The sequence below is a fragment of the Magnolia sinica genome, chromosome 8 (genome assembly GCF_029962835.1).
Source record: "Magnolia sinica isolate HGM2019 chromosome 8, MsV1, whole genome shotgun sequence".
Lineage (NCBI taxonomy): Eukaryota > Viridiplantae > Streptophyta > Magnoliopsida > Magnoliales > Magnoliaceae > Magnolia > Magnolia sinica.
Genome location: NC_080580.1, coordinates 53,854,002 through 53,866,716, shown reverse-complemented (window position 1 = coordinate 53,866,716; position 12,715 = coordinate 53,854,002).

The following is a 12,715-nucleotide window of genomic DNA, read 5'->3' as shown; positions in this document are numbered from 1 at the left end:
CTTTAAACATGTGGACAACTGCTGACAAGGAATTCCTCATTAATGTTAACTTACACGGTGGGATTTGCTCAAAAGACAACAGATTGGAAACTATGGCTATAGAATCAGAACTAGCTGTGCCACTTCGAGGAGGGTTTCCTACAAAATAGTAAAGGGGAGAAGTTACAATAAAGTTATGAAAGTAAAGGACAAAGAATCACAAAATGAAGAAGGAAACGAATTATTCCTTCTGCAGGAACTTAAGCAGCGGGGTATTGTGTCTCTTTGATAAAAGAAGGATTGGGTTCCCTCATATCTGTGAAAGGAGGGGCTCTAGCTTTGGTGCTTGAATCAATAGTTGCTAGAGTCAGTAAGTCAGTGGGTTCCACTGGAAAAATGATCTCACAGGCTACCACCTTCGGTGCTACAAGGGGAACCAAGGAAATTCTCATCGGAGCCGATGGTGCTTTAGGAGGAAAATCTTCAGGAGGAGTATCGCCTGTTCTGTCATCAGTAGCATGAATACCTAAACATAATAATAATAACAATAATGACAAAGTAGTAATAGCAAGCGAAAGATTAAGTGATAAAATTGCAGGAAAATTTTTACGTGGTGAATATCCATATTCACCATAATCCAATGGTTCCTCATCTTCCTCTTCTATTGTTAGAATTTTTGTAAGAACATCAGCAGTAGAAGGACCTTCAGTTTCGACATTTTGAGGAATCGTTGAGGGATGCCCTTCATCAATAGGAACAACTTTCATAACAACATCAACATCATCCTCATCATCGATATTAACTTATCCTTCTTCAAAATCATCGTCATCATCATCAGCTTCTTCGACATTTTCCTCCGCATCATGTTCAATAGAAGTAGTATCTTCAGACAACGAGGTTGAGCTTTCTTCCTCTAGTTCTTCTTCCTCTACTTCTTCAATTATGACATGTTTTCCTTTAGAAGGGGAAATTTTACTGCTTCCTAGTTGAGGGTCTTTATCGATTGGGATTGGAGAGGCTGAGGCAACAACTCCTTCTTGAGGAGGAGGAGAAGCCTGAGAGCGCATTCGAGACCTCGTCATCAGAGAAGATGGAATAAGATGAACGAGTCAAGGAGAAGGAGCAAGAACCGGATTATCTTGAGACGCAGCAACATTCCCTTGAGCAGGAGAAGGAATTTCTGCCACCTCTTCAACTACTCTCAGAATGATCCTATGGGACCTTTTGAAAGTCCATAACAACCCCATGAGTTATCCATCCTTCTAGGGTATTAATGGGTTTTCGCTCACAAATCGGGTCATCCACGGATATCTTCCTGTAGAGGTGACCAGAAAAGGGGGCATGACTTGTCTCTGGCATAAAGCCTATTCCTTCTTCAAGTCTGCGACCTTTAAGCTTTGCGGTGAAATCCAGATTGGCTTAGTCATAGGTAAGCATTTATTAAGAAGATATGATTGATGCACCCACCACCTCATATGACCATACGAAGCGCGAGTGATGCGATTACTACCCGAAATTATGAAAGTAGATCTGACTCGACCGCCCAGTAGCACTTCCATATCATCGCCCAGTTATATGGGCCAGTTCTATAGCTGCGCATTCTCCTTATTACTAATCCGCAGTCTTCTGGCATGGCTTTATCAAAACCAAACTGGCGAGCGAACCTGCTTGGATAATAAGTCTCTCTCCAAAACTCGACTCCCTCTCTTAATGGGATTCTGCATGATCGAATCGAAAGAAAAAATGCTCTCTCTCCTGAAGTAAGCGATCCGGTGTCTACCTTATCTGTATCCTTTGTGTAACAATACAGGTAAAACTGGAAGAAATTAATTTTATCAGTGTCCAAGATGGTGTTGACAACCCAATCATATGATCTTCTAACCATGGTCCTCTTTTGAAAGAACCATAGTGGGAGATGTGAAGGGTGAACGTGTGCCTTCTTCGGAGCATCAAAAGTCCACAGAAAGTAGACACCTAGCTAGCCCATGATATAGTGTGAGGGATTATAAACGGAAGAAGTACCGACAACAGGATTCTTTACATGAGACGCTATTTCTCAGAGAGCCCTATAAATTGAGCACAGGACTGGAGGGGCAAGAGAATGTTTGTGGCCTTCCGCCATGGTACTAGCAACAACAAAAACTGTAGGGCGAATAACATCTGCCCATTTTGAACTCGGAAGAACCACCATGCTCAGCTAATAAACGAGGAAAGCTGCAAGTTCTCCATCGAGGATATACTCTGGATGCTCTGTTATCTTCTCGCAGAGATTTGTCAACTCTTGTGAATGGCAACCGCTGAATCTAAGAAAAGGGAGAGAAAGATAACACATAGTGATAAGTATGGAAATGAAGTTGCAATGAAAACAATTGGTTTATGAAGAAGAAGATTACCGAAGGGCCCTAGTGAAATGGGCAAGCCATTGCAGTGGTGAGATCTTATGAATATTGGGAAACTTAGACATTTCATTAAAGAGTTCTATGGTTGTTTCCAAAATCGAGGCCACTCGACCAGGTGAAGAAAGAATGCCAATTCTGCATTCGTGGGTACGAATTCATTGTAGAATTTTTCAATCAGTGGAAGACCAGCAATCCGATGAAGATCCTAGAGGCTAATGCTCATCTCGCCTATTGGAAGATGGAAGGAGTTAGTTGTGGGACACCAATAATTAAGGAAGCCTTTTAAGACAGAAATCTCCCTATAGAAATGCTGAGAAGTGACCTCTATTGCATTATATAGGTCAATCTTGATCAACATTTTGGAATGCTTGGCCAAAATTTTTGTCACCCAGTCAGAATAGTATTCACGGGATGTTAAGAGGCCTCTAGTTCTGAACTCTTAGCTGCCCCAAAGCGTTCACAATCCCTGAAACGCTGCTGGATTGTTTCATAGAAATGGATCGGAAATAGGGTGTGAGGATTATGAGTAGGAGTAAGGAAGATCATTGGATGAATGTTGCCAATTTACTGTCTTGGCTTCTTCGCTAACAAGACCCGTTCCAAGATTCTTGGTTCCCTTAATGACCAGGATTCTGTGTAGGCCAATTTTTCCCTATCCATTTGGTCTGAAGGCTCGCAATTCAGAATGGACTGGTGGCGGTGAAGGCTTAAAGGCATTATCATCATACCATGTCTATGAGGGTTATGAAATTTCATGATACCCTCAATGACTCGGACTCCATCCCAGGAGTTCTGGAGTTTCTTCTTGTTGTGCTCTTTAATTTTCTCCTGAAACTCCTTAGCCTTGTTGCGATGATGCTTCTCTCATTAGCAGTTTCTGACTTATCGTCAGCAAATGAGTCACCGTCTTCAACCATTCAACCCAGTCGAAATCTCGACCATGTCTTGGTAGTCGTTTAATCTCACCCAGAGATATAGCCCTATGGATGGGAGAAGGTAGTGTGGCAATCCGGTCTGTAAAATTGAAAGTGGAGAGTATAGGCTCCTTTATATAAGCGGGACGCTTGCTAGTAGTCTTGAAGCACTTTTTGGACGGTTGGTCAGGAGATGGTGATGATTCAGTGGTATGGGCAGATGAAGGATTTGGCAAATCTTGGTGAGAGGGCTGTGTTATGGAAGGCTCAATAAGGTGGAAAGTCCTCTTAGTATGAGCCATGGTGAAAGGTTGAAGTTCTGAAAAAATCTAAGTCTAGAAAATTATGCAAAGAGTCCTTTGCGTAGGGTCGCACAAATAAAGTCAGTTGTATAGAGCAGCACAAAGCCTTAGTGCCTTGCGCGAACAGAAGGTCTGTTGCGCAGGGTCGTGCAAATGAAATCGATTGCGTGAAAAGATGATGGAAAGACAGAGCTTCGCTAACAGAAAATGGAAAATGGGGAATGAAGGAGAATTTCTGTTATTTATAGGGGATTGGGCCTGAGTATGGTACTCGAGCGCCCGTTGCGCGGGTCGCGTGAATGACTGTAACAATTGAAAAGGGGGGGAATTGATCCTGACCAATTAATAAAACAACCGGTTGTCTAGCTATATTGCCGTTGAGGCATAAAAAATAGGATAGAAAAGATCAAAAGATAAGAAAATGAAGAAAGTATGTAAGCAAAGATGAGATAAGGTGTAGAATCATCTAATTGCGAGGGTCCGCGCAAACAATATCGATTGCACAAGTTCAGGCAAACGATTTCATTGATTGCGCAAAATGAGCAAAGTGTTGCAGATGGTGTTTTACATGGATGGTTAGATCTGATGGAAGGTGGAAACCATGGCGCAAAGAACCATAAATTAACCGCACACGTCAAAATTCAGCCCTTGGATCAGTGTATAAGTGACCCGCTGGGCAAGATCAGACAATAACCATTAACAAAGCATCTTGGACATCCTTGAGAGATTGAGACCCAAACTGGACCGATGGAAAGAGCATGAAAAATGGGGGATACTCGCCAAATTTCAGGGAATTTGGACAGTACACTCTAACATAACAAACGTCGAAAGATGATTGAGGAATTGATGACAAATCTGTAAATAGAACTACAACCATGCATGCCACTGTTAAACAAATTTAACGGTGAGTGCCAATTTCCACTTGTTTAGCAGGTGCAGCCCACATGACGCCACAACCAATCATGTCAATCACGTAACAGATTTTCAATAAAATTTGAAATGCCTGCTCATCACATGTGTTGTGGCCCATCCAAAGCCCGGATCTGCCTCATATTTGGACCCATGGGCCAGCACGGCATACAGGAGCCAATGAACGGAGTGGATTTCCCATAAGTTCATCACAAGAGGACTCCACACACAAAGGAAAAAATTCACACTTTAGGCAGTTTATGTAACCACTCTCACTACGTGAGTCTTGGTCTTGAACAGTGTGTGTCACCCACATACTTCCTAAATGTGTGGCCCACCAGAGACTTGGAATTACTTCATCTTTTGGTCCGATGCCTAATATGACCCCACAAAACCTATGGACGGAGTTGATGGCCACTTCAAGAAGTAATCCGACTGAATCAGATAGAAAACCGCAGCCCTACTTTCGATTATGCAAACAGCTTGGGTAAAGAAATCTGCTGCGCAAACAAGTTTTACGTAGAGACTCTTTCTAAGTCCGAACTTGCTATAAAGGAGATAAGAGAGAGAGAGAAATCCATCCAGGTCGCCCAGGCCCCAGTTGACCGTACCCATGGAGAAATTTGATAGAGAAAGACGTTCATTGCACCGTAAATCTAAGCCAAACGCAAGTCGCTGCGCAAACTAACATTGCTGCGTAAAGAAAGTTTCCGCAGGAAGTTTTTCTTTGCTTTTGTTGCGTAATCTTCACCACCTCTCTACGCACACCACTCGACTGACCTTCCTACTTCCTGAGAGAGAGAGAGAGAGAGAGAGAGAGAGAGAGAGAGAGAGAGAGAGAGAGAGCCATGGAGTGGGCCGTCTCCGTTGAGTTTTTCTTCCTTTTCTTCTTTACTTTCTTCTTTCTTTTAATGTTTTTGAAGAGTTTTTAGTTGATCATATCCATGGTTGGCTAAACCTCTTAGCTAAGGCTAAGAGGTGTGGTTTAATCATGTTCGTGATTGGCTAAACCTCTTACTAGGGCTAAGAGGTGAAGCTTGTAGCGTGATTAGGATGGTTGCTTTACTTTGATTCATATTTGTTAAACTCTCTTGGATTTTAGTTTGATTATGAAGGAATATTTTTAGTTTTTAATGGTTTGTTGTGACTCAAATTACAATGGATCTGCGATAGCTTTAAGTATGTTCTTTTCATGTATTGAGATTGTGAAATTAGGAAATCCCGTTGTTCACCATCATCCCATGGGCATGGTTGGGTGATGGAACCCTTCCTAACTTTCATAATTCTCTCATAATTGGCTGTGGGATTGGTAAATTGTTGTTGTTTGCCATAGTCTCCCGGGCATGGTTAGGTGACGGAATCACTTCCAAATCTTCACCAATTTTATCTGTTGATGATTAGATTCATGAGAAGTTCAGAGATCTGACAAATCTCTTCTTACCAATTGGATGAAGATTGGACTCTGATCCCAATTTCATTCTTGAATCAAGCATAGATCTCCCATATTGCTATAAGTGGATCCTTGGCACCCTAGTTTTCTACCTTTGAATTTTATAAGTTTTTAGTTAAATAATTCACCATTCTTCTCTTATATTCACTGGATTTAGATTACATCTTCGCCTAGTTTTAGTTAGAGTTACTTTCATATTACATACAAGGTTCAGTCCCTATGGATTCGACCTCGGTCTTACTGAGATTATTACTACATCACAACCCTATACTTGGGGTGTGAACAAAAGACCTCCAGTTCTTGCACAACAATATTGGGGGTGCAATCACACTGTCCAACTGGTTCAGGAAGTAGCAGGCCACATTCTCGACCGAACTACTACTCTAGTTTATCATAAGTCATATCCTAAGTGGATCGACTGACAATATTCATTGTCAGGCATTTATCCCCACTCCCCCTCTCATTTGGAGGGGTTGAAAATATTTTGAAGAAGATCAGAGCTCCAAAGAAGACTGAAGGTATCAAAAGAGAAGGTTGCAAGGGTTTGCGCATGGGTCCGCGCAAACCATATCAGTTGCGCTGGTTCACGTAACAGTGCTGTTGCGCGGATAGTAATGGTTAAGAGCCGACATGCTGCCGGAATTGTTGATCTTGGTTTTCACAATCTCAAGTTCTCCTTTTGTGTAAAGATATGAGCTTAAGAGAGGGAGATCAGATGATCGAGATTAAATGATCAAACCCACACAATATTCCTCTTAAAGAGATTATCAAATTACAAGTCGAAATGCTACCGGATTTGGCATTCGGATTCAATATTCAAATCTTGTCAATTTCTGTATTTTAAATCATCTATCTCAGAATCAAGGGACACTCGAGGATGTAAATGAACTCAATATTAATAATACGATGATTGTTCTTTATACACTCTCTCTATTATGTTTGAATAAGATAATTTCCCAAATTAAATGCATTTGTTTCTTGTTTGAAACACACCATTACTGAAAAGTATAGGGCATTACAAACTCCCTTCACTTCGTGATCAATTCCATTCACTTCATGATGAATTTCATTCACTTCTTTCCTTTCACGGTCAATTCCATTCATTTCGCGGTGAATTTCAATTACTTCGCAGCCAATTCCATTCACTTCGCGGTCAATTCCCTTCATTCGCGGTCAATTCCATTTAATTCGCGGTGAATTCTATGCATTTAGCGGTCAATTCTCTTCACTTCATGGTCAATTCCATTCAGTTCTTTCACTACTTCGCAATCAATTCCATTCATTTTGTGGTGAATTTCATTCATTTCGCATCAATTCCATTCACCTCGTGGTCAATTCCCTTCACTTCGTGGTGAATCCGTTCACTTCGCGGTCAATTTCATTCACTTCGCGTTGAATTTCATTCACTTTGCTATCAATTCCCTTCACTTCGCGGTCAATTCCATTCACTTCGCGGTGCATTTCAATCACTTCTTTCACTTTGCGGTGAATTCCCTTCACTTCGCGATAATTCCATACCCCTGATGTCCGCATCACTATTGGAGCAGAGAGGTCCATTCACTTCTTTAATTCTCTTCTTTCCTTTTGTTGTCAATTCCATTCACTTCATGATGAATTTCATTCACTTCGTGGTCAATTCCCTTCACTTCACGGTCAATTCCCTTCACTTCGTAGTCAATTCCATTCACTTCGCGGTGAATTTCATTCACTTCTTTCACTTCGCAATCAATTCCATTAATTTCATGGTCAATTCCATTGCGGGGAATTTCATTCACTTCACGGTGAATTCCATTCAATTATTTGATGGTTAAAATATGGAAAATTATCATATGGTCCAATTTTAACTAATGTACTTGGATCGAGGTTAGGATTGTTCGACCAATCTGATTTTGGATGTATTAGCTAGGACGTAGTATTCTCTTTTGTAAGCAACTTGCATTTTCCATGTTTCTTTGTGTTCTTATGATGATGAATCGGGTTATGCCGAGAAAGATAGTTGAACTTGTGACATGTTTGGAATGTATTTAACATAATGTGGGTGCACAATATGAAGTGACTTGCCATTTAAATGTGGACCATTAGATAAAACATCCAAATAGTTAATTCTTATTGACCATGTCCTATACGGATCATCAAATCGATATCAATAAGCCCTATTTGAAGAGTCTCATATACAAAATGACTCAAATAATACCTGAAGCAGGAGATCAACCGAGATTAAGAAGCTGAAATTTCACCTCTCCCAGCACAGACCATGAGTAGAGAGGTACACGGTTCTTCCGCCCTACATCACAAAATCAAATCATATTCAAAATAAATCCAAACTATCCAAATTATAGGCCCCACCGTGACAAAAGACTAGAATCAAATCGGATATACATAGATAGCATATAATAAATGTGTACAAGCCCTTGCATTTGTAAGGTTATCATCACAACCACCATTTAGTTTCAGCTAGTCATATTTCAAAACATTATGTTGGTCACATTTTCATGTAGTAATTAAAATTGTGGGTCAATTCAAACAGAACAACTATGACCCTAAGTGTCAAGATTGGCAAACACATAATGTATGACCGAAATATAATGAGATTAGTCACTTATTCAACTACTCACTCAATGTATAAACATATTCAAGTGATATTTAGAGCAATGGATTTTTATCATTGGTCGTAATGAACATCGACAAAACACCTTTAAAAGTAAAGGATCGAATCCAATGCACAAGCATTGGCCCAAATTACTGACTAAATTTACCACTACTTAATTATCGATACGGATTACACAACAAAATGTAAATGAAGTGAATGAAATTGACTATGAAGTGAGTGAAATTAATCGCGAAGTGAATGAAATTCTTCGCGAAGTGAATGAAATTGACCACGAAGTGAATGAAATTGACCGCGAAGCGAATGAAATTGACCGTGAGGTGAATGAAAGTCATCGCAAGTGATTGAAACTCACCACAAAAGCATATAAATTGTATGTGATTCTCCAATAATCGAGTGATTTGAACATATTCATTTCACGATATATACTATTTAGTCAAAGTCCAAATCGTAGTGGTAAAAAATTCACAATTTCAAAGAAAGAAACAGATGTATTCGATTTATAACATTCATAGTCGTATTACAAAAATGCAGTACAATACATTATTCCTTTGGTATTGGAAACTTTCACTTCCGTTGATTATGCCTCATTTATTTGCACCTTTCGCACTTTAGTATTTTTCGTTATTCTCCACGTGAAAGAATTCTTATTTTCTTTGGTCTTCCGGGTGACCTTTTCTATCGTGGGGGTTTAATTTTTGCACATTATTTTAAGTGATATGGTTTCCTGCTCCTTTGGTTGTCAAATTTTGTGGTGCCAAAAACACAATCTGTGTCTTGTGTAGCAAGTTGATTTATATGATCAAGACACGGTTGTAGTTTATACATGCTGAAAGAACATGAAAACAAGGGAATCCCTGTACTTCAAACTCGCGCCATGTACATGAAAGCTCGTTGAGCTTGACAGTATCATTGTATTCTCCTATAATATAGTATTCATCTCAAGAAATTGCATGGCAACGAACATCTCTTGCCTTCGGTATGAGATCCTTTAATTGTTTCTCAGCCCATGGTGTCAACGATCCAACAAATGATGATGTTGATTCTCTTCTCTTATAGAACATCTCTTGAATTTTCAATCTGATCGTCTCTATCAACATAGTCACAGGATATTCTCGCGTTTCTTTGAATAGACCATTAACACACTCAATTATGTTTGTAATGACTAAATTGAATCTTTTTCTTAGGAAGCGCGATGATGCCCACTTTTTATACCCTAATTTCCTCAACCATGCATGTACCGGGGGACTGATAAGTTCGATATCATGCATTAAATTTTCGAACTCAGCTCTCCTACAAGTCTTTACAGCTTGCCAGTAGTATATTTCTAACGACTTATCTTTGAACATGTTCACTAAGTTTCAGTATATATGGTAGGCGCAGTAGCCATGGATTGCTGCTTGGAAGACCTGGGGAACTTCTTTCATTAAACCTTTATACCGGTCTGATATGATCACAAGACTAGGTAGATCGCCTAATGTACAGTTGAGGTGAGTAACGAACCAGTTCCAACTGCTATTGTTCTCTGATTCTCCAATATCAAAAGTAATAGGAAAGATATGATTGTCACCATCCAAGGCTGTAGTAACGAACAGAACACCCTTGTACTTACCTTTTACATGCATCCCGTCAAGGCCAAGACCCTTCGCAGAGATATTTGAAAACTTCAACGCACTGTCCGAGCACGACAAAACATCTCTCGAACCTCATCGTCTGTGGATCTGCAAGTAAGAGTCTTCATAAGATGCCATTACGCGATCGATTGCAATCTCTTTAGCATGTTATGCCTTCCTATAGCTAATAAGAATATTATACTTCTCTTGCATTGCGAATATAATGTCCTTCAGCCTTAACCCCAGGTGCTGCTCAATGCGATTGACAACCAGTTCAGTAGCCAGCTGACTGCTTGCTTGTCGATGATCGCTCTTCATCCATGACATTCCACATATATATATGGACCTGTAAGTCTTAATATTGATATCCTCGCTTCATTCACCCTAGATGCGTGTACCCTCCATTCACACCTATCCTCCATACACACCACAGTGAATTTCTTAGATGTGGAATATAAGACCTTTTATTGAAAGTTATAGCTTCAATTCCTACATGCTGGAATTTACGAAAAAACATTATCTCTAGGTAAGGAGACATATTAGGAAAGTCAAGTTGCAATTCTTACAACGATCTCTTAGGCATAGGGAGCGCTTATGTTTGATCTAACGTGCACCACTATGGGTAAAGGTTTTCCTATAGTGCCTAAGTTCATTTCATTTGCTAGATATTATAACCATGTTATTTCCAGCTAATGAAACTTCCAGAAGAGTTCAAACTCTAGGTCTCTAAGAATCGTTTCCTGGGATTCAAGTCTAGGGAATGTTCTTGTTTGTTCTTACGTATATCCTAGTGAGAACTTGTCCTCCCATGGTACCTAAGTTTAACTTCCAGTTCAAATGACTAAACATGAAATTTTCAAGGGAATCTAAGTTCCATTTCTAAGTCCTAAGGACTCATCCTAAGAATTTCAAAGGGCTAAGGTTTTGGATATCTATGTTCTCAACTCGTCCTTAGCTCAGATGGAATTTCATATGAGTTTGGATTGCCATCCAAGTCACTTCTAAGAGAACCTAATATTTGAGTTTCTAGATTTCATTTCCTCCCAATTCTAAGGGTTTCCTACATGAGTGAAAGTTCAAGGGTCTATCCTAAAAGTTTCAAGGGCCTATAGTTTGAAGTATCTATGTTCTAAAATCTTTTGAAGGGAACTTTTCATAAGTTCAAATGACCAAATGTTCTAAGGGGCCTAAGTTCATTTCCAAGTCCTTCGGTCATCCAAACAACTTCCTAGGGGGCCTAAAGCTTTGAGTCTCTATATTCTCAGTTTTTCCTAACCACAAGGGGATTTCATATCAATTCAAATGGTTATCTTAACAATTTATTATATGCTACTAGTATGTAGTAGATAATACTGTAACGCCCCGTGTTTTCAGGACCCGAGTATGCAACCAGTTTTCCAAAAACCTGAGTGTTAACCTATAAAGAGCCAAATCCCATATATAATCCTTTTTTTTCTTCATCAGAGTTAACAGATAAGCGTAGAATGAACAAGTCATCATAAAGAAAAATTTGTATTTACATTTAAAATATACAAGAGTTTGCCTATAATGACTTATACAAACAAATGTCTCAATCTTATAATTACAAGTGAAATGATGTTACATATAACTAAAGCAAAATATAACAAATCTGGAACTGTAAGGCCATGTACTCTTGACAGTACAATCACGCATCTTCAACAGTGATACTCTGATCCTTTTCAGTCTGAACCTGAAACTCAATTAAGCCACCTGTGCTACCTGTACGGTTATATATTTGATGGATGGTCACCATTAAAAGTACATAGAACATGCGTAGTGCCAAACTCACCAATGTGGCCGGTCACCAGCGAAAGTACAAAGTACATGCATAGTGCCAAACTCATCGAAGGTGGGTCGATAGTCGATGGTCTGGGAGCTAGTAAAACGATACCCCAATTAAATCCTACTGGGCATATGCTACAGCATCCAGAATTAGTCATTCATCATCGCCTAAATGCTATGAATGCATGATTAACCCATACGTTACTATTTCATTTACAACCAGCTAGTTTAATAAGCACAAAGGTCACTACAGGGGGTTCATCACCCAGCGTAGGCCGACAGCTCAGGCATAGTGTCTCATTCCACCATCCCTATCTCATGAGGCTACCACCTTAGGGTGTTTAATGGAAACCCGTCGATTAGTGGCCAATCATACTTCAGTACATGGGGCTTACCATCGCATGGTTGCACAAAGTGCTACACCGAATCTGTATAGGGAAAATACCAAAACAATACCACCTAGGGCGAATATCATAACTAAGCCACATATGGCCATCATCAAAACCATTTAGACACAGCAACCCCTGAATGGTAGGCCCACATCGATATTAATTTAAACCACCATTCTATAACCACTAAGTCGAAGGTTCATTACAATCACATTCAATATTGTTACACCCTAAGAGCGGACTCTCTTCATAAATAGAGGTCCCCTCATAATCACGACCAGTTGGGTTACATCTCAAGTATGAGTGTACATTTATAGGTGGGGGTCTCCCACTGATGTACCAGTTTAAT